Genomic DNA, 22,843 nt, shown 5'->3' on the forward strand with positions numbered 1-22,843 from the left:
TCTCGGAGAAACCACACAGACGACAGAACACACATTGAATATTGTGAAAACAGTGAATATTGTACACACTGTTGTTCACAACGAGTTGTGAATTTCAGACAAATGTATCGCGTGCAATACCCCCAATCCACCATTCACACCTACCGGTTAGTGCACTGACCCCTGTGGGTTCACACCTTCTTTCACATAACTTTCATAGCATCCCATGTATATTTTTGCTGAGTGGAGGTAACATGCCTTCGTTTAAAAAAAAGGTACACACATTCTAATAATTTATTGAGAGTTGCTCATAAAACTAGCTTCATCTGGCTGCACATCACTTACCGTAGGCGCGACGTGGTTAAGTAGTTTCGTTAAGTCCGTGGATATAGGAATAAGAAAATACTACTTCCCAATCTTCAGCATGACCCCCGGGCTACCGCTAACGACCGGACGATGCACCCATCCGGGTGGTCATGTCCGTGGTTCCATTGTGCCGACGGTCGTGACGGCATTTCAGTGACATTTTGTTGATTACAGTTCAAACTGATAACGAATCTTTGTCTCTTTCTCTCTCTTCTTTTTTTCAACTATATATACTAAGCACATGCTAGGCAAGAATAGTCACGTAATCAATTACCTATTGTCCGCTCCCATAGTCCTCAAGAGCTATCTTCACCATGTCTTGACTCAATCTCAAAAGTTCATCACCTGCTCTGGTCCCAAAAGACTATTCGTCATCCTCCCAAAACAGCCTTGGTTCCCACGGCCAGAACTGGGCGTTAATCCATATCATACTCCACATTAGAGAGCCGTATCCCCCGTGTCACGCATAATCCTCCTCAATGCCACAAAACTTCCTACCGAAACAAAGTATCATCTCGTCTTATCTCGCTCGTTGTATACAAGGTGCTCGTTATACTGGTCGGATCCATATAATCCGCGGTAACGAGGTCCAAAAACACAATCTGCGTTCATGATGTATGTCTGCGGGGATTCAGTACTACCGAACACATATCGTACGAGATTTAGGAATGTAGTTATACCGATCGAGGAGCTACCTCAATTATTCCATTGTCACGGGTGTATTTAATGACATTGCGGTCCATTCATGATTAAGATTCTGGTAAATACGTCATCTATACAGTGGATTGGATGAATGCGAGATTTCTGATTAGATTGCGAAGTATAAAGTCGGCGATTGGACAACAAGGTATGCGAGATACGTTGTAGCGAGCTTTTTTAATCCTTTACATTGCGATGTTAGTATAAGGTGGGCGAGAGCGGTACGGCTCTGAAAAAAAGATCGCCACTGCAATCTGTAGCGATGCATAGGAAAACAGGGCGTTCCACGAAAAAGTGACTACGGTAATCTGTTTCCGTTTCGTGCTCTCATCTGCAACATACCGCCTCCATCATTTCTGCTTACTTCGTGCTAGCACGAGGGCGTAAATAAAACTTGGACGTGTGTGTCACCTTACGGATTTCGACCTCTTTCAAGAATTAGGCTTTCTGGACAAACCTTTCCTGGCAGGAGGCTTCCCTGACGAACTTCTTAGGGTTGTGTTCGAAAGGTTAGTTGTCGAAAGGTGCCGTTGGTTAGGGTTGTGCTCTTTTATCTTGGTAAACACGCAAACATCTTTTGTTTATAAGTTCTCTCTAAAGTTGTGCTGTATTCCACAGTGCTGGGGCAACACCGTCCGTCCACAACATACCTTCGCAATTCAGCCGGCTCCGTACTCTTCGACACTCAAAATATCACTTTTTAACAGTCGAGTGGAAACACGGGCAATTACACACCCGATACTACTGTCCCCACCTTTTTACCGCCACCTGGAAATTACCACGCCGATAACCACGCTCCAAAAACGAGCGTAGATAGAACCTACTAGAACTAATAAACATCAAAAATCACATCTTAGCTCAGGACCGCCGAATAAAACAAAAACCGAAACCAACGCATAAAACCTCCAGAGCAGAAACCAAAAAACGATCCCAACGCAACCTGTTATCTCAGTCTAAAATTAAAAAAAAAAGTAATAATAAAGAACCATCGGCGGAATCTTCGTGAGAACCACACAGCACACGGGGAAGGCTCAACGATGCAGAAACAATGCTGACTGAATCACACAGACAGAAGCCGGTGACAGCCGGGCACAAATATGGCCACCGCTTCGTAGCAGACGATAAAGTAGCAGACGACGGCCTCGCACCGGCGACGACGTCATCCATCTTTGGTGCGGCTCGCTTTTTGCTTCGGACAAGGCTGATAAAGATGGCCGCCGTCTTATTAATTGCTGTCGGAGACGGGCAAAGCGGAGGACGGTACATCGAGTTCCTCTGCCTCCGCACAGGGACTTCGTATATTGAAAAGTATATGGGGGTCGCTTATGTCTTCTTCCGATGGTATTTTGTGATTGAGAGAGAAAGGGAGGTGGACATTCCTGAGGTTCCAGCGGAGTTTCCGGATTGGAGACATCTTTACGGCCCGCTGGGTTTGCTCGTGCAATGTTTCTTTGAACCAACGATGGGTGATATCCGGAGATTGGACGGTGGAACGAAGCGAACTGGCTCCGCCCTCCTTTTCCGAAGGCTGTTTGTCATTCGTCGTGGTTGTTGTAGAGGTTATGGGAACAGGAAGGTTTCAGAGTGGATTGATAGTGTGCGATGAAGTCACGTACATATGAGGGCTATAAAGGACTGTCCTTGTGGACTATAAAAGACTACATATCTGTGTGTGTTTGTACAACATATCATGTCGCGTAAGAATACGTGAAGCGAAATGTTTCGACGATACTCTCCGACACCCTCGATTGATATGCACGGATATCGCATCTGTTACTTGCCAGAACGACGACCGTAACAAAAACTTTATAAACGAATGCGGCCTGACGGTTATATACACCCTCAAAACAAACACCCTAACTACACCACACCTCCAATCACATTTTTACGTGTCGGCAACACCAAACAGAACCGTTTGGAAACCAACCAACAAGAATCTCATCGCGATCACCATCAGTGACGAGATTTGAGTAGCCGCCGCGCGGGAGCGCCTCAGCTCGTGAGCTCGTGGGTGTCCCAGCGTTCAAAGCCAGTTTCCAATCCAGTGGGACAAAGGGTCAACTTCTCGACCTCATGAAGCGTAAGCCACCTCGTACGATATAGCTGCTCACCTCGTTTGAACCCCCGGCGTGCTGTGAACCCGGGCATTGTCGGGGGAAATACCGCACATAACGAACTTCGAAGCCGCAAAAGCTTCGCCGCAGAGTCTGTTACTCTGAATGTATTATAGAGTCGTGTTATTGTTGTTGTTGTGTGCCAAAGTCCGTAGAGTTGTGTACCTCGAAAGAAACCGCCAACGTACGAAAAGTTAATCCCACTGACCGCGCGGTTAATCCCGAGGACCGCAAAGCAGGGGCGCCGAAGTGACTCCTGGACAACTATTTGACGATTGTGAGCGGTTTCCTGAAAGAGACTACCATATGGTCAGCAGCTAGGTTATTTTTCCGGAAAGCCCGATCGATAGTGTTTATTCTTCGGATGCCAAAGAACCGACCGACGGGTATTCAGAAGGCGAGCGTACGCAGTAATATACCTTAACACTGACTGCCTGCAGCATGTCTTTATTTATTGCTCTTACCCTGCTGATAGGACTTATGCTACCGTGGTTCGGCGTATTCTATAGTACGATAAAGCGGTGGAGATGTCGCTATCACAAGTTGTGTAAGAGGGCTTTTGGATTCTGTATAAAAGAAATGACTTTCTAGCCGCAAGGTTCTACCCTGCACTCTCAAAATAGAAGCGCATAGCACGATGTGCGGCAACCACTGCCATGAATGATAGGGTTATCGCTTCTGATTTGAAGAGAGAGATGGGGGGGGGGCGTACGTCTTTTTGTAGCAATTATCCTGCATCTAAATTGCTCCAAAAGGGCGTACGCCTCCCCCCCCCCCGTCCCGTTTCCAATTAAGGAAATGAAAGGAACGAAGGGAAGAGAGTTTCGGGAAGACAACGATGTCATTCTGAATGACCTTCGGTTCCGAGCCTGCTGGGTGGTGAAGTATATGAGTGTACGAAACAACGTACAATTCACGAAATAAGAGTTTTGGGGCATAGTAGGACATACGGCAAGTCATATTAGGGATGATAGGTAGCTGCCAGTAGGAATGCAGGATATAACTACACTTTTTGGGACATCATATTACGGGAACTGGATATATTTGGACCTTTTGGAGACGTTATAGAAGATAAACAGTAATAAGGATATTTGAAAACAGGATGTACGGCTATATGGCCACCAACCGAAGGTTGTTTTATACTTTAATATCAACTGAAGAGCGTATTGAATGGCTCCTTCGGTCAAGGAAGGGCACGGATATTATTAGGACATGTTGGGGAACAATACGGTCCATATTGCTGATATCGTACATTTCAGAAAGATTTGCAGCAACTTTGCATTTTAAGTGATTGAGTCATCGAGGATAGCCAGTGATTGCCTCATCCACCCCACATGCGATATACGGGCATATAGTATTGCAATGTATTACACCACGTGTAGTACATGTAGTGGAATCACGACCTACCAGATTATAACGACCACGTCATAGGCACCCCTTCTCAACCCCGCATTTTTTGTTGTCAATGTGCCATTAAACTTCCAACTTCAACCCCGCATTTTAAAGCGTTACTCATCGGCCCAGTAATTGCTCCCTCAATTTCTGTAATACTTTGTACTTCAGCTTACCTTAATATTTTTGTACAAGCGGTGGATGTCCCACGGGAGATGCTTCTTTCTAAACTCGATTATCATCGTCATTCTAAGCGTTTTCATAGGAGTTGTTGCTGTCGTCTGCTTTACGGTTTCTGCTACGGCTTCTGCGCGTCAAAATTCGAATTTCCATTGTCCAATCATGATGTAGCTCTCGCGGGCCGATGACTAGCGCCCCTAGCGGATCGTGCGGACGGGCTCCTCGTGGCAGTTGCCGATTATGACATGGTCGTTATAACCTAGTAAGTCGTGAGTGAAATACGTGGGTCAAATATTGTCGACGAAACCGACCTTTGCCACAGCACTCTTGCTCCCGAGTGAATCCTGAAAATGGAAGCGCATTCTGCACGAAGATATGATGTTCTAACACCCCGTGTGATGGTGACCCTTCATTCTGCCTCGGGTTTCTCGCCATAAGGGCAAGCGGACACTCAAAGAACATGAAATCACCGTCCTAAAAGTAACACTTCACAAAACGGGAATCAGTCACCCGTCCTGGCGTTTCCAGATCCCCAATTCGTTCCCTAATTCCCCAATTGGCGTTTCATTCTTGCCTGGTTACAGTAACAAAACAAATCGAGACAATCCCGGTGCATTATCGAAGCCCACCCTTCGCGGAAAAAGCTCGCAAGACCGCCGTCACAAAGTCACGTGATCCTAAGCCAGATGGGAGGGGAGAGCCAGCAAGATGAACATTAATCAAATTTTGCATCGCTGTTTTATGTGCGCGTAGGAAACGCTGCGGAAGAATCGGAGGGTGTCGTATTACGCGCTCGGTAATGAACAAGTCATCTGTCTCTGATAAACCCCCATGCGCTTGCCGCGCTTCACAGGCGCTTTCTCCCTGGCGGTGAGGGACCATGTAGAAAGACGATCATTGCATGGTAGGTACACTCTTAAAAATGAACTTCACCGCATAGCACGCTCCTAGCCAACAATAAACTCGAATGATATCGCTATGTGCCCTGATTTGTTCAAAACGGTAGGCGTACGCCTTTTTGTGACACTTATGCTGTTCATAATTGTCACAAAAATGGCGTACGCCTCCCGTTTTTAGCAAATCAGGACAGATAACGATATCATTCGAGATGATGGTTGGCTAGGAGCGTGCTATGCGGTGAAGTTCATTTCTAAGAGTGTAGAACGCGGATGAGCTGTGTGTGCACTGTGCACGTGCAGTATAGACTAACAGTGCCACTGTGTTGGCATACCACGTTTGCACCAACGTCTTCACCTACACTCTTAAAAGCGAACTTCACCGCATAGCACGCTCCTAGCCAACCATCATCTCGAGTGATATCGTTATCTGCCCTGATTTGTTGAAAACGGGAGGTGTACGCCTTTTCTGTGACACTTATGCTGTTCATAATTGTCACAGAAAAGGCGTACGCCTCCCGTTTTCAACAAATCAGGGCTGATAACGATATCATTCGAGATATTGGTTGGCTACGAGCATGCTATGCGGTGAAGTTCATTTTTAAGAGTGTAGTAGCGCGCACTATGTACTGTGACGAGTGTCTCGAGATTAATATCTCGTTTTTACGGGGAGCGTACGCCCCTGTAAAAACGAGATATTGTAAGTTCAATGGACCATTTGAGTGAGATGTGGCGCTCTCTCGAATGTCGTCTACTACACTGTTAAAACAGATCTTCACCACATAGCACGCTCCTAGCCAACCATCATTCCGAATAATATCATTGTGTGTCCTGAATTGTTCAAAACAGGGGGGAGGCGCCTATCTGGGACAAGATAATCTGCCCCAGATAGGCGCCTCCTCCCATTTTCAACAAATCAATATACAGAATGATATCATTCGGAATTATGGTTGGCTAGGAGCGTGCTATGTGGTGAAGTTCTGTTTTAACAGTGTACTGACTGAAAACAAATGCACGGGAGGAGGCGCCGCGGGTTCCTTTCCGTTAGGGTGCTTCAGGGACAATTAAGACAACTGCATGTGTGTCACAAATAGGCGTACGGCATTAGAGAGGATGGTTGGCTGGCTGCGTGCTATGCGGTGAATGAAGTCTCGTTTTAAGGATGTAGGTGTCACAAAAGGGGCGTACCCTCCATTTTTCAACTAAAACTAAGGCAGGAGAACGAGGTCATTCCAAAAATGATGGGTTGGCTAGGAACATGTTTTGAGGTGAAATTCCTCTTTACAGGGTGTGTCCTCAGCGCACGTCATTTCATGACGCGCACCCAAACAGGAAGCTTTCCCACTCAACATGGGCGCTTATAACCATTAACAAAACCGCCATTAGATATCGGATTAGATAACGCCCTCGCCCCTCTCTTCCCCTAATGCACTCTCGCTCCCGTATTCTTCATCGACAATGTCCCTGCACCACACACACACACACACAAACCTACCATTTCCCTATCTTTCCCTGCACGTCCCTCAACCTGCTCCGTAATTCGATCCCAATTTCGGGAACCGATTTGCTCCTCGCTCTCTCTTTTCCGATAAGGATCGTGATAAAAAGGCAGAAAAAAGACGCCCATAGACGGAGGTACGCAGATCGCAATCAGGCTGTCATCCAGGGCAGCGTTGGGGAGATGCCTTTTCTTTCCCACAGTTTTTCGGGACTCGGTCCGGTTCTGCTCGTCCGTCGTTGACGGGGTGTTTTGACAGTCGTTCCGGCTCCCTTCCTGTCCCATGTCTCGTTCGCGCCTTCTCCATTTTCTAGCATTTCGATCCCGCAATGATGTCTGGTCGTTTCCATGCTGGGCGGTATTTTTGCGAGTGGTTGGATTCTGCCGGACGTTGTCCACGTTCCGTTCAAAGATTAGACGTGTTTCGTCGAAGTTTAACGCAAGCTCGACGAATAGGGATAGCAAAAATAAGGTTCTGTTACTTCCCAAACTTCTTTTCTTGTTTTTATTTTTTTATTTTTTTCGGATGACAACTCGTTCTCGTAACACAAAACGGACTGCGACACGGAAATACAATATGCGGACACTGAGAATAATTAAAGGAACGGCTGCGCCTTTCGGCACTGTGACAAACCGCGTTTAAATGCGGCAGCTTTATATAGAGCCGTCACCTTGCCATATTAGCCAAGGTCATGCTGAAGACTGGAAGGTGCTGGGTTCGAATCCTATCCCATCGACTGCGCTGTCTGAGGTTTTTTCTCTGGGTATTCCGAAGACTTTCCGAATGTCGGCACAGTTCGGTCCGAAGTCGGCCCAGGACGCCTACTAACCCCCACCCCCTGTCCCCCACCCCTTCCTGCTGTCCTCTCTCCATCCGTCCACATCTGTACGCCGCTCATGGCCACAGCTGCTTCGCGGCGTTGACGCGGAATAAAAAACTTGGCCATATCATGTGACCACGTCATTTGGTCATAAGGTGTCACGTGGTGGTTGTGTCTTTATAAGACCAAGGGCGTATAATACGCTGGCTGTAGTTCAAAATGGCGCAAAACTCAGACTTGTTCAGGGTCTCTCGATAATATTCTTACCGATATCTATTGACATATCCTAGTTTCGCTTTCACAACAAAGTGCAGAACAGCCTTCCCACGCCTGAAATGCATGGCCCCAGTACAGCTTAAAACACGCACACACAGGAAGCTGAAACCTGCGTCCCCCAATGCACCCTGTTTCCCCACAACATCATCACGGTCGCAAACTGGAAAAAATACTGCCTTCTAATTGAGACGCCCGGAAACTTCTCTGCACGGCCGCCAGGGCGCGCGCATTCCGTTCATTCAAAATCAGAGCTCTTTTGTCGCGCGAGAGCGCGTGCCTATCCCTCATGCAACCCTATCCCCCGCAGGCATCATGTGACCGGTGGCCGTCACGTGATCGGATGTCACGTGATCGATGGCCAACACGCCATGACACCTCGCTGGGCGTGCATGATTTATCGAGCGTGACTATTGTGCGACTACCGATGTATTGTAGCCGGAAACAATCGTGGCCAAAACAGAGTTGCGGTGGCGGACATGACAGATTGCACTCTGGCTCCAACGGGAGTATCGTTTCGGTGAGCGGGATAAATGTGATCAGGATCAGGATGATCGGGATCTTGTGTAGGCTTAATTGGTCCTAGGTGCTGCGCAGCTGTTTGCGGACATTTGCTCCGTTCTCTGCACATCGAGAGTCAAGTCTGTAGCATGTTGTCGTCAATTTACGACCTGCAGCGTATATTATACAGAAGTACGATCTGAGAAAGAAGCCAGTATAAACTGGGTTGTAATCACAGCTTCTGCTCCCCATTTTTGGTCGCATTACTCCGAAATTTACTCCGCAGTATACCTCAAACAGTCCCCAAACTTCGGATAAACTATGAAAGATGGAAGTCACTGAAAAGGTTAGCCAGCTGTAGGAGTCGAACCCACATCTTCTGGATTACCGGTCAAGGGCCAACTGAGGTAAGCTAACACACCTCCCCAGCGACTTCCATGGGCTATAGTCATCTGAAGGGACAAATCAACCACTCTCTCTCACTCATCCCCCTTTCACTCTTCATTTTTCTCACTCATACACACAATCATACACTGTAAACTGAAAAACACCCTTATGGGTGTAGATGGCTTGTCCTATAACTCACACCTCTTTTTACACCATATGGTCTGGAACACCCTTGTGAGTGGGTGTATTCTGTGTAAAACACCCTTTGAAAGGGTGCTTTTCCTTGAAAATGCCTTCTTTGCACCCTTTAAACACCCTTTTAAGAGGGTGTAAGATTGTTAGACACCCTCCTAAAAGGGTGTATAAAGGGTGAAAAAGACGGCATTTTCAAGGAAAAGCACCCTTTCAAAGGGTGTTTTACACAGAATACACCCACTCACAAGGGTGTTCCAGACCATATGGTGTAAAAAGAGGTGTGAGTTATAGGACGAGCCATTTACACCCATAAGTGTGTTTTTCAGTTTACAGTGATACGATGGGATCGACGCAAGCGGCAACTGTTGAACATGAGAGAACTCATGTTCTGAGGCTATAACAACATAGAAACGACAAATACATACAAAGCATCAAATTGCTTAAGAAATGTTCTCCTGTTCGGTTAAACTTTCATGCATTTAGTGTAAGGGACTATAACAGTTGCGGCAATGCATAAACAGAAGATTACCAGTGGCACGGCCGAACGGATTAAGGCGTCACGCTCAATCATCGTCGTGCTTCGTGCTGAAGACTGCATGGGAGGTGATGAGTTCGAATCCCACCACCGGTTGTGCTGTCTGAGATTTTCCCTGCGCATTCCCAGAAGATTGCTCGGAAGATTGCTCAATACGGCATTAAACAATAACTTCACAGTACCTCCAGTGATTTAATCTATAGCCCTGCATTGAAAAAAACCTTCTGGCTATACGGTATTCTAAAAGTGCGTCCTCAAGGCCGATCGGCATATAGTGAGGACGCGGCTTAATCGTCAAACTGTCCCCGGGGTTCTAATTTACAAATGGTGTTGCTTTCGGAGGTCACGGGAAAGAAACAACTCGGCTGCCAAAACAGGAAGCAGATGCCTCGGCTTCGAACGAATGTTTTGCTGCCCTGTACACTCTTAAAAATGAACTTCACCGCATAGCACGCTCCTAGCCAAGCATCATCTCGAATGATATCGATATCTGCCCTGACTTGTTGAAAACGGGAGGCGTACGCCTTTTCTGTGACACTTATGCTGTTCATAATTGTCACAGAAAAGGCGTACGCCTCCCGTTTTCAACAAATCAGGGCAGATAACGATATCATTTGAGATTATGGTTGGCTAGGAGCGTGCTGTGCAGTGAAGTTCATTTTTAAGAGTGTACAAGACTATAGATTTTATATCAGTGAAAGTTTGCTGACTATATTTATGAATCTGCGAGCAAAGCACCGTCTCGGTCTTGCTTAGCGCATAAGGGACGTGCAGCAACTCCAGTATAAGAGAAAATCAGTAATTTATTAGTCATTTCGGCGACTATGTATGATGCACTGCCACACAGCGTCTTTCGGGACTCAATGCGCGGTGGGTTATGCGAAATTTAGGACGAAGTTTGCATGCAGATGTGAGGAGTAAAATCCGGGGTCGGGAGACTATAGGATGGGGACTGTCATTACTGCTTCCCAATGTATACCACGTTTTTCTTGGCGCGTATACGGAGAAACACCCCGTATACCTCATCATAAGCAACCGATACTTTTCCTATAGGTCGCAAATTTATAGCATCTTTCTACTCTCGAATCATAGTACAATTGAGGAACAAAGAAAAAGCATGCCACTTTCACCTGTAACGCTGTGCCTCCCCTCTAACCACAGAAAAGTAATTTTATGCATCTCACTATACACTCTTAAAAATGAACTTCAACCACACAGAACATAGGCGTACGCCATTTTTGTGACACTTATGCTGCCCATAATTGTCACACAAAAAAGGCGTACGCCTCCTGTTTTCAACGAATCGGGGCAGAGAACGATATCATTTGAGATGATGGTTGGCTAGGAGCGTGCTATGCGGTGAAGTTCATTTTTAAGAGTGTACACTCTAAAAAGAGAACTTCACCGCATAGCACACTGTACACCAACCGTTGCCACGAATGATAGGATTATCGCTTCTGATTCGAAGAGAGAAAGAGGGGGGGGGCGTACGCCCTTTTATAGGCATTTTGAATATATGAAAATTGTCACAAAAAGGCGTACGCCCCCTCTCTCTTCCAATCAAAAGCGATAACCCTATCATTTGCGGCAATGGTTGGCGCACAGTGCGCTATGCGGTGAAGTTCTGTTTTTAGAGTGTAGCCCTATGACAATCTGGAACTTAACAAGAACCTATCTGGCAGAGACCAATTCGAACTCGCTCAGAAATCAGCACGTTGCCCCGAAACCGTTTGCATCCATTACTCCTTTACAGGCATTACCAACACCAGTCGCAATTTTCCCCAATTGCAATCTCCTCCGATACACGTGGCATTCCCACGGCCCCAGAACTGAAACAGAAACCGCAGCGCCAGCAACACAGATTTTGCGAATCGAAGTCCATTAATGAATTAAGGCCAGATCCACATCGCCTGCAGAGGAAACCTTATCTGCGCTTTGTCACTCTACATATGGAGATCTCTTTTTGGCCCTCCGCAAAAAAACAACTGCGTGCAACACGCAATGGTTGCATCTCATTATACTAGTGTTGTTCAGAGCCCTGAAAGCGTCTGCAGCGACACGCTGCGGTGCAAAACATAACGGCCGCTGGAGGGCCTGTCGTTGCGTGTGCTTTACAACTTTAATGCATTCGGAGAAACAAAGGGAACAGAAAGAAGGAAAGAAAGAAAGCGTGCAAGGAAGTCGAAACGCGACGCTCACACATTTCGAAACGAGGCGCTATTTCCGCGAAATCGATGCGTTATCTTTTATCTTGATTTATCCGTGATGGTACGTGAATATATTTGACATCGATCGTCATCTTGATTGATGTTTCGCCCTTTATTATACGTCATCTTCGTTTATTCATCGTTCATTTTGCCTCTGTAATGTGTAGCTTGGGTTACAATAAAATTTGGCTGCCAGGAGTGGGAACCAGACCCTCACTTTCACGCTCACTCTCACCTGGTGTCAAGTGGCTCTATAAAGCCACAGACGGACCTACACTGTTGCAGGACACCCGTAAACTTATCGCTTTAAAACTGCGGCAAAATAAGCGGCAAATATATATGATATTGATATGATATATGATAATATGATATTTCAAAGCGACAAAATATGAGAAATAGCACAGTGTGAAGCACAGTGGTGTTGGCACTCCTCGAGAGTATACGATGGGATGCTGCGCTTCAGTGCGATAGCAATGTGGTAATGTTTTAGAACTTGTCTCAGTTGTTGACTTAAGGATAGAAATAGCGAGATACGAATAACAAGTGAGGTAACAAGCGGGATAAATGGTTAGGGAAAGCTTAGGAAGATGACTACACAATCTTCTGTGGCTCATCTCATAGAGTCAACAATACAAAAATATGAGAAATAGTACAGGTTACTTTTCTTAAGTCTTTTCCAACATTACCGAGGTAACAACCACGAATATCTTACAGCTTCATGATTTCGTCATCAGTGTGCTACAAAAGTAACGGAAGAAGGAACATGCATTAAAAGTAAACGGAAGCACTGCTAGCGGTGTCGAGACCTTTGTTGGGCTCACTTATGTGAGCAGCGTCATGACTGTATATATAGCCAAGGGTTGGAAATGGAAGCGCTAAGCCATCATCCACACGGTCCAACAACCAACGACGTACTCCTATAGTTGTCTTTGTAGCCAATTTATAGTCCAGAGAGAGTCCAGTACAGAGCAGAACTACGGGAGTATTGAAGAAAAAACAGAAACTGGCATGCCCCACCGAACAGCGGCTCTTTTCGAATGTCTGTCTTCGTCCGTTCCTTAGCCCACAACGTGGTGGCGCTCCTGCTGCGGACACTGCTACTGCTACTCATGCTACGTGCACTTTCTCCAAGAACGATTAGCTATACGGCTTAACTATACTAGGCTATGTCGTTGGCACACCTGTGGTTAACTTTAGACAGGTCCCGCTATGAACGATCGCTAGAAGAGACAAAATTACTCAGAGCTAGTTATTCTGCTTATTTCCACTGACTTGCCGCCGACTACTCAGCAAGCTAATTCAAGAATAAGACGCATCCATGCACATAGCCGGAACTCCATTGGCACCCCAATATAGGCAGGGGAAGCGGAATAAAGCAGCTGCAGCACCTCGACCCACAGCTATATGCGGACAATAACATCACCTCTAAAAGAATGAACTCCTTCCATACCGCCGGCCGCATACAGCACATCATATAGTCGTGAACAGTCACCCCCATCTTACGCGAGAGGCTTTCTTATAAGAAGGAGCATTCCACTGTATACAATAGGGCATTAGAAACCGTCTTGTGCACCTTTTGTGCGCGAGAATCAATTTAGCGTTTCGCCCGAAAGGTGAAAATCATGAGGACGATTTCTTCTTCCCCCTGGAAATGATACCCGTATATAAGTATAAACGCCGAATACGCTTCCGTGCAGAGAAGCGTGCTGTCGTAGCCCAAATGGCTTCTAATGCACACTTTTTTTAGTTCAAATGGGAAGTCCAGATGCACAACATTATGGCACATGGCGCTCACGTCGTTCGGTTACAAAGGTTCCATCACAAAAATGCGTCCCCGAGAGCGCGGTACCTTTTTGGATAACGAACTCCAACAGTCTAGAGAGGACTACCTAGAGATTTAATTTTTTTTTTCTTAACTGTTACTCGAGTAGCAATCGGTCTATCAGCAACATCACCGTCCAACAGCATCACCGAAGCAATTTACTGCATTCGACACTATTCGAAATACATTGAGCTCGAACTGAAAAGCACCGAATATATATAAAATTAATATGATCCTCTCTCGATGATAACCGTGCCTCCCTGTGCAAACATGAAACAGAAACCAAGCGGTGGAAGACCAATTCCAGAAAGCTACCCCAACAACACCGAATATACTCTGGATGTACGAATAATGTCCTAACGAATTCGTACGTCCGATTGATATCTGAGGGATATCCCTCGGACGTACAAATTCCTTAGGACATTATTAGCACATCCAGAGGATATTCGGTGTTGTTGGGGTATAGCTATCGATGAAACCATCGAAGAAGAACGTAAACTGAGATTAAGTAACCCTCTGACACAGAACTCGGCTACAGTTTTTCTTTCCTTTTTTTTCTTTTTTCGGAACAACACTATTATATTACAGAATTCGAGCCTTTCGGTAACTTATGTCGAATTCGGAGTCTTTTGCGCGAGAGAGCACAGCCTGGAAGAAGGGTACCCTGAAGGACACGTGCAACCGAGAGGTGCGTTAGTCGAGAGACGCATGAGATCGCAGAATCTAGCACGCTTATTCCTTCGTGAAGCGGTGCACACGGTGTGCAATCTCAAGTCTTCGGACACTTTTATAACTTGAGCTAGCCCAGGGTCGGACTTTGGGCATCGGCCAACTATGGATCGATCCCTACAGCATCCTACTCTCATCTCATCTCGTCTGGTCTTCCCAGCTATATAGTCGTGATGTTGCCCAACATCGTAAAGGCAAACAGAGGCAAACTGCTCACACCATCAGCACCACCATCAAATAGAATTCGCACAACAGCTGTATGCTAACACACGTTGGGCATAAGACACAACAAGAAACACCTGTACTCACTAGTCACTACCAACTTGAGGGTTTCATTTAAAAAAAAAACATACAATGCACAGAACAGGATAACCCTTGGGCAATGAGTGTTGCGGCTATGTCTTATTCTCCCCAGTGTGTGTCAGCACTCAGTCGTCAGTGCTTCAGTTACCGCACCAAGTAGCCGTAAGCGGTTCTCTTCTTATTCCATATACCCTCGCACCGTGCTTCATTAACGTCCCTATAACGTCCCGACTCTCGTGAGGATTAATGAATGTCACCGTCCCGTTGTTTGCGCACTAGAATACCGGTCGTCGCTTGTTTACCATTCACGGACAACAGCCGAAATATGGACAGGTGATGCGGGCTGCTTTTATTTTTAGTTTTCGTATCTACTGTTGAAAAGATTTTTTGTTCCTCTCCCATATTCATAGGAATTGTCACCGAGCACGGAAGCCGGCAGATGGGAACCCTCCAAGATGGCGGCGTCTGATAAGGGCACTCGACGGCCGCTGCGCGTCGCCCTTGTCGCCGCACGCCATTGGTGGAGCGGATATGCATGCGCGCATATTAAGTGGCGCTAAGTACACGGTCGCCCTTCAATGGAGGGACGAGGTTCGTCAACAATGGCACACGTATGTCGTGGAGGTGTCCTTACACACAGTGCTGCTCACGCGCCGTTATGTGTTCCAGTGTTGTTGCTCTAGCGATTTTAGTCGCTAAACTAAGCGGGTTTTAGTGACCGGACGCTTATGTACATGTTTTGTTCGTATAGCGACAAATGCCGTTAAGTCCATTACTAATTTATTGCTAAAGTGTTCATTTGGTTTACTGTTAAGTTTATTGTTTGTCCACTGGATGAAAGACAGTGTTGTTGTCGTCGCGAGACATTTTTCCTTCTTATCTTCCGAACGGAGCTAGCAGTTTCGAGTACCCTTTGACAGAGTTTAAAAATTCTCGTAAGGATCACTTCTCTGAACGCATGGCTTTTCAAAAAAATGTGTGCGACCACCATTTGGCATTTATTCATTTCAGGGAGGAAACCTTAAAGACTGTCCGACAACAACCAGAGCTCCACCATCACAAGAGATGAACGTTCACAGAAGCAGTGTCACCCGTAAGGTGCAGGGCCACAGACCATATATTTGTGAAGCGCAATACGAAAGCATCAGACAGCACTGACCACCAGCTAATCGCCTTCCGTATCGACACTGGAAGGCGAACAGAGTTCACATGAAAGGACAGGCTCTCCTGGATGTTTTCCCTGGGCTCTCCTTAGACTCTCTAAAGTAAATGTCGACACCCTTCCCCGTGAAGTAGATCCTGCACGCACGATCTCCCAGGAGCAACCTGCGCGACTGGAAAATCTCTCGGCTTTGAAACTGTGCAATATACGCAGTATCAACTCTGCAACCAATCAGATTGACCCAACGAACTGTCTTCGATCGAACAACACGCATCAGCAGCCGAGACACCCTGCCTCTGAGCTGCAGCGAGCAAAGACGTTCCATCGTTCGTGATGGACAAGACTTATGTTATGCTTTTAAGCTATCAAGCAACATAACACCATTCTCTTGTAGTTTATTCAGTACAGCTTGGCCTGCACGAAGACCGAATATAACTATTCTATTCGTGTAATGACGATAGGGCTTACATATATGCGACGACCAAACGTACAGCCGTCGCGGTTTGACTTAGACTGGTTTCTAGGAACCGTTAAAAGGTTACTCAAATAGGCACCTCAGAAATGTGTTATTGTATGTACAGCAGTAGCGGATCCGAGCCTCCTTCCTGCTGTCCTCTCTCCATCTGTCCACATCTGTACGCCGCTCATAGCCACAGTTGCATCGCGGCGCTAAGACGAAATTTAAAAACAATCCGAGCCTGCACTCTAAAAACACAGCTTCACCACATAGCACGCTCCTAGCCTACCATCATCCCGAATGACCACGCTCTCTCCCTTGATTTGATGATAACGGGGGGCGTACGCCATTTCTGTGGCAATTATGAACTGCATAATGCCACAAACATGGCGTACGCCTTCAGCTTTCAGCACATCCGAGGAAAGAACGATATCACTCGGGATGGTGGTTGGCTAAGAGCATCCTTTGCGGTGAAGCTCGGTTTCTAGAGAGACAGGAAAGAATTCGCCATTTTTTTATTATTAACCATTCATCTGTATAGTACAGGAGATCAAACGTAAACTGCAGAAGCTCTATCACTAATTAGGGCAAACACAACGCCTAACATTGTTCTCTTTGTACCAAATGTTGACAAAACATCCGCAATTTATGCTACTATCTGAAAACCTGCTGCTTTCGACGGGTTTGTGCACCTCCGTCTGAGTGCATGAAGTATCATCATTTACAGTAACCATCAGAAGCAGCATGTCCGGGAACATATATCACTGTTGCCGGATGAATTGGGTATTATTTGCACCGTACGTCGCTCCGAGCTGTTATGCCTCCATTTTCCTGCCAAATTACGTAGAAATATTAAGCGCTCTCTGTCACAATTGTAACTTGTTGCGCGCCCGTCTGCTGATTTGCGGCACCTTAGTATGCTTAGTTTATGCTCTAGTATTATGCTTATGTTCTAGTTAACGATGTCTCTTATTTTTCTTTCTTTTTTTCTATTATGATGTCTAATTTTCTATGATGTGTATATGTATTTATTCACTTATTCCGTTTCCTTGCTTCACTGTAGTATTTTTACGAGTAATATTGATGTTCACAACTAGTATATTCCGCTTGCTGTTGCTGCACTAAATCAGGGGGATGCGCCCTCGTCAAACAGCATGATGCTGTTTTTTGGCCACCCCTATGTAACTTTGACTTGCATTGAAATAAAGATGAATTGAATTTAATTGAATTGAATTTAAAGCTCACTCTAACAGCAAACAAGTAAGTCACTACCACCGATAAACGCACGTTGTACCTCTTCCTGCGCGCCCAGAGAACAAGAGCCACATCAGTGCGCCATGAAATGGAAGCAACCTTGGAGCCAAGACATGTTACAGACAAAACACCGATTTGTAACCGGATGAAAGCGTTTACGAGTAGCATATCGCGGTTTCTTTCACAAATAGCCACACATCGTTGACGGTGCATTTCCTCAATGTCCATTTCGCCGGTCACGCCGCGAAGTGTGGAATCGTGCCATTCTTGCCGTGTAATTCGGCTCTTCTGCCGCGCCGAGTTAACAAGGATGCCGCCATGACATTCTAGGGCAGCGGAAATGGTGGCAGGCACTTTTTATTTTCTTTTTTTTACGTTATGTGTCTTACGCGTTGCTCTTCTGTGCGTAGAATCCTGCTGAAGAATGAAAGGATCGGTTGAATGGAATGTCGTTAACTCTTTTTCGGCGTTGTTTCACAGGGATGTCCTGTACGCAGCATTTTGCGTAACGACTCTCAAGCTTGCGGCAAAATTGCCACGTTGTCTCGGTCATACGTCACAGAGTAGCATTATTTTTTTCAGCTCACGTGACCTCGTTTACATTCTTTCATGGCGCTTGTAGATGTTTCCCCTGCCAGCGCAAGAACATTAGATGAACTTATTTCGCTGGCGCAAATTCTTCGGTGCTTCAAACCCAACAGGGTGCACTTTTGAAAAAGCTCGTGGCGGTGGAACTGCTCGTCGTATATAGTCGGCCACGCCCTGGTGGACAACGTCACGACTATCGCAGCGGGGATCGTGCGTCCTGGGCAGACTTCACAGAAAACTGTGCCGACATTTGTCTTAAAGCGTCTGAGGAAAACCACGGGAAGACACCCAGAGAGCACAGCCGGTGACCAGATTCGAACCCGGGTCCCCACCCTCCTAAAACAGGTGGTAATGGTGATGGAACTGCTTGCCGTGTAGGTCTTAACTCTCTCTCTCTCTCTCTCTCTCTCTTAAAAAAGCACTTCACCACATAACCCGCTGAGGGCCATCCAATGCCCAGAATGATGCCGTTGTCGCTCCTGATTTGCGGGAAGTGCGATTTTTTTGTAACAATTAATATAACTGCATTAGTGTCTCAAAAAGGCGTACCGCCTCCCATTTTTAACCAATACGGGAGCGATGTCATTTGGGATGGTGGTTGGCTACACTCTTAAAAATGAACTTCACCGCATAGCACGCTCATAGCCAACCATAATCTTGAATGATATCGTTATCTGCCCTGATTTGTTGAAAACGGGAGGCGTACGCCTTTTTGTGACACTTATGCTGTTCATAATTGTCACAAAAAAGGCGTACGCCTCCCGTTTTCAACAAATCAGGGCAGATAACGATATCATTCCAGATGATGGTTGGCTAGGAACGTGCTATGCGGTGAAGTTCATTTTTAAGAGTGTAGGGGCGTGCTACGCGATGAAGTTATGTTTCGAGTGTGTAGTTTATCCCTCCGAGGTCTTAGTGCATTGTATAGAGGTCGACGTGTTGCAGTTCCTGTGTCTTCATCGTATCATTGGCGTGTTTTACTGCAAGAATATCGGATAAAACTAATAAATGAGGTCGAAGGGCGTCACAAAACGAAACAGAAAGTAAGACGCGTTGTTTACAAACGGTTTTGGTCCCGTATAGGTGCTGCTACTTTCACCGTCACTTAAAGTTGTCCAGAATGCATTGCCAGCCGTCCGACCTGTCCAAATGACGTACGGTATATAGGACTCTCTGTGTGCTGGTTGGCATGAGCACGCAAGATGGCAAAGCCCGAGATATGAAGAACCGAACTCTACTGTAAAGAATGTTTTATAGTCGCTTAGTAATGACAAGAAATGACCTAATCCTTGCGGCTATACATGTACTTGTTTGATTAAATCTTCTTTAATAATTTACAGTGTGTATTACTGAGTCATGAGCCTCGAAAAAACCAACACAAATCGCACCAACGTGTCCGTTCTTATTAGCGCTACACTAAAATTATGCACCATTTCAATAATTTATGTTTCAGTCAAAATACTTCCACGAAAGTCGTGCTGGTTTGTACATCATGACTATATACACAATGTAAAAAAAAAAAGGACGCGATCACTACCTGGGTTCGAAAATGGTGGTGGAAATGTTGCTTCATATACCTTGTTGTGCCGTTAAGATACAAGAAACTAAATCGGCATTACAGAACTACGACAGCAATCATTCTAATGCCCTAGTCAGACGGCAAACCTAAGTCATTTAGCGGAAAGGCCGTTACTTCACCTGTAGTCCAATCATCATTTGGAATGACATCGTTCTCAGCCCTGATTTGTTGAAAACAGGAGGCGTACACCTTTTTTATTACAATTATGCTGTTCATAATTGCCACAAAAAAGGCGTACGCCTCCTGTTTTCAACAAATCAGGGCAGAGAACGATGTCATTCCAAATGATGATTGGACTACAGGTGAAGTAACGGCCATTGCGCTAACGGACTTAGGTTTGCCGTCTGACTAGGGCATAAGTCTTCCTTCCTGTCAGCAACCACGACCGAAGCTCGTGCTTTAGCATCGTCACGCACCGCAAAATCTACATCAACAACCAGAAACCCGATCATCTTCAAAAGCCCTCATATACAAATACACAGACAGATGGCTTCACAACATCTAGACTTTCGGCGAAGCCCAAGAATCCATTTGAGAGGCACACTCCTTCGACTTTTATAGTCCCACTTCCGGACACGTCGCCGTCTGACAGCGCCGCCACCGACGTCAAAAGGAACATCCACCAACGCCACCTATAGCTGCATAAAAAGATTCCCTGCGAGAAGGACAGCAAACGCATTGACCCACGAACGTGCACGTGAAAAAAAGCCTCCAAACAGCACTTCGATATATGTCCGTGTAGTACGCATCGTGTACCAGCAGACGATTTGTTAAAATGCGCATCTGCGTGGGAACGGACAAAAAAAAAAACAGCGCGTCTTGGTAGATACACCCTCTCACTTTTTCCGCATAGGAGGAGAGAACCCGGGGCTAGGAAACAAAAGGTGAGGGTCGGCGCCTGCTAAGCCTAATGTCCATTGAGCGAGCGCAGGATGCCTCGTCGATTCCCCGGCACGATAAGGCCTCTGGCCCCGCAGAAGCAACGGCGACGGCGTCGGGCCATCTGCCCGAGTTCGGAGGCGCAGATAACATCTACCCTGCACAATGCGCCAGCGAGAGAGTGCGGGTAATCTGGGACCGTGCGGGAAAGCAGCACCCCGTCCCGAAGGCGCATCCCGAGACGGTTGGGACCCGGGACCGCGTGGGGTTGTGGTTCGGCGAGTGGGTCTCAGTGTACGGGGTATGGGCAGCTAGTGTTAACCCACTTCTATACGTATATATGTAGACCGTTGTGGGTATATTTTATCTGCAGAGGCACATTGTACACGTATCGTCCGAATGAGGAATTGTACGGCAGGTATACAAACCTTGCAGAACGAACCACCATAACCTCCGCAGTCTCACTCGTGGATAACACCTCCCCTGGTACCTAGCATAAACCATTACTATAGAGGAATAAGGCCTCGCAATATGGGAGGCTAGAAGAAGCGAACAGTACGATGTACCTCTGTCCCACTGATGCCGTCACTATATCGCTCCGATATCGAACAGTGTCGGCGCGCTGCGGAGAAACGATGAACTACCGCAGTGTGGACGCGTCGTCTGCTTTTACACGTTTATTCCGCGTTCAGTGCAGTAGGAGGAGCCTTTGGGATCCAAACAGTATCGTGCCATCGCGGCACAAATCATCTTCCGTTGAATATACACAAGAATTGCGGAAAAGAATCATCAACTCCGAACATCGGCTGGTGTGCTATCCACGCTAGAAAGGTGACAGTGTCGCCCCTATAGGTCGATCTCGCAGCGAATCACAGGTTTTTCAAGTCTACCATGTACGCTTCTCATTCCTTTTATGAGACATCACAGATTTTGGTGCCGTGGTACAATTTACTTGGACGCGTGGTTCTTCGCAAGAGACGCTAAGCACGAGTGTGCCGTGTGCAAAATTAATCCACGTAACGACCGCGCAGTCGTGTTGCTCACGTAAAACCACGAGTTATCGTCATCTCGCCTTACAAAGTACGCAGTTACAGAAACTCGAAAGAGAGCACGAAGCCACGCAAAAATCGTGATGACTTGCGTCGGCTGTCTATGTTCCATAAGGTCCCGAGAACACACATTCCGCTCTTCCTAACAACGCAGTGCAGAGTGTTCCCTGTTTCGTGCAGCATTTTCCGCAGAAATCACGATAAGAAAAAATCAATGTTTTGCTTTTACGTTTATCTCAACCATAAAGTCCATAAACTGTTGGTGTTGATATTACCGCGTGGATCCATAGGATACGTGGATTGCAACGCTACAGAAATATTAATGTGGTGGTGGTGGTGGTGGTGGTGGTGGTGTTATAAGGAAAAGGGAAGAGAAGACGAAGAGGAATGTTAAGAAAGAGATATTAAGCAGTTTTAAGTATATAGGATAAGCAAGCTGTCAGGGGCACAATTGAAATAAGGAGTTGTCACTGTACCTTGCGTAAAACACTGTGTTCTGGGCATGCGCAGTGATAACCCCTTATTTCTTCGGGGTGGTGTTGGTGGTGGGTCGTCCACTTCGTTTTGTGTAGGCTCCCTAGTTTTGTGTATTGCTTATGTATTCCTCAGGCTCAAGAAAATGTTGCCGCGTTCTTTCTTTTCTTCCATTCGAACACGGTGAACGGACGTCACGGACTCTGATGCACTTCGCGGTCCTGGTATAGCCCCACATTTTCAGGCTATGCGCCTGAAAATGTTTGTATTTCTTGTTTATTTGCAGGGTAACCTGTATAAAAGGTACTGCTCAAAAGCCACTGTGTTCTCGTTCAAGCCACACATTCAATCATTCAGTACGAAAGTGTCTGATCAGTGTGCGTTACATTACAAGCGGATCAGTGTGCGTTACATTTTCAGGCTATGCGCCTGAAAATGTTTGTCGCTAAGACAAACATTTTCCACACTAAGTTGGGTCGCGAAGACTAACCGCTAAGCGCGGTT

General features: G+C 46.3%; 1 long non-coding RNA gene across 1 annotated transcript; it reads left to right on the forward strand.

Moving 5' to 3' along the window:
- The first annotated feature begins 3,030 nt into the window (after positions 1–3,030).
- Positions 3,031–16,343, forward strand: LOC135387928 (uncharacterized). Its single transcript, XR_010421268.1, has 3 exons — positions 3,031–3,124; positions 15,308–15,508; positions 15,909–16,343. It is a non-coding gene; the product is annotated as an uncharacterized LOC135387928 (long non-coding RNA).
- Positions 16,344–22,843: the final 6,500 nt, after the last annotated feature.

Source organism: Ornithodoros turicata, chromosome 3 (genome assembly GCF_037126465.1).
Source record: "Ornithodoros turicata isolate Travis chromosome 3, ASM3712646v1, whole genome shotgun sequence".
Lineage (NCBI taxonomy): Eukaryota > Metazoa > Arthropoda > Arachnida > Ixodida > Argasidae > Ornithodoros > Ornithodoros turicata.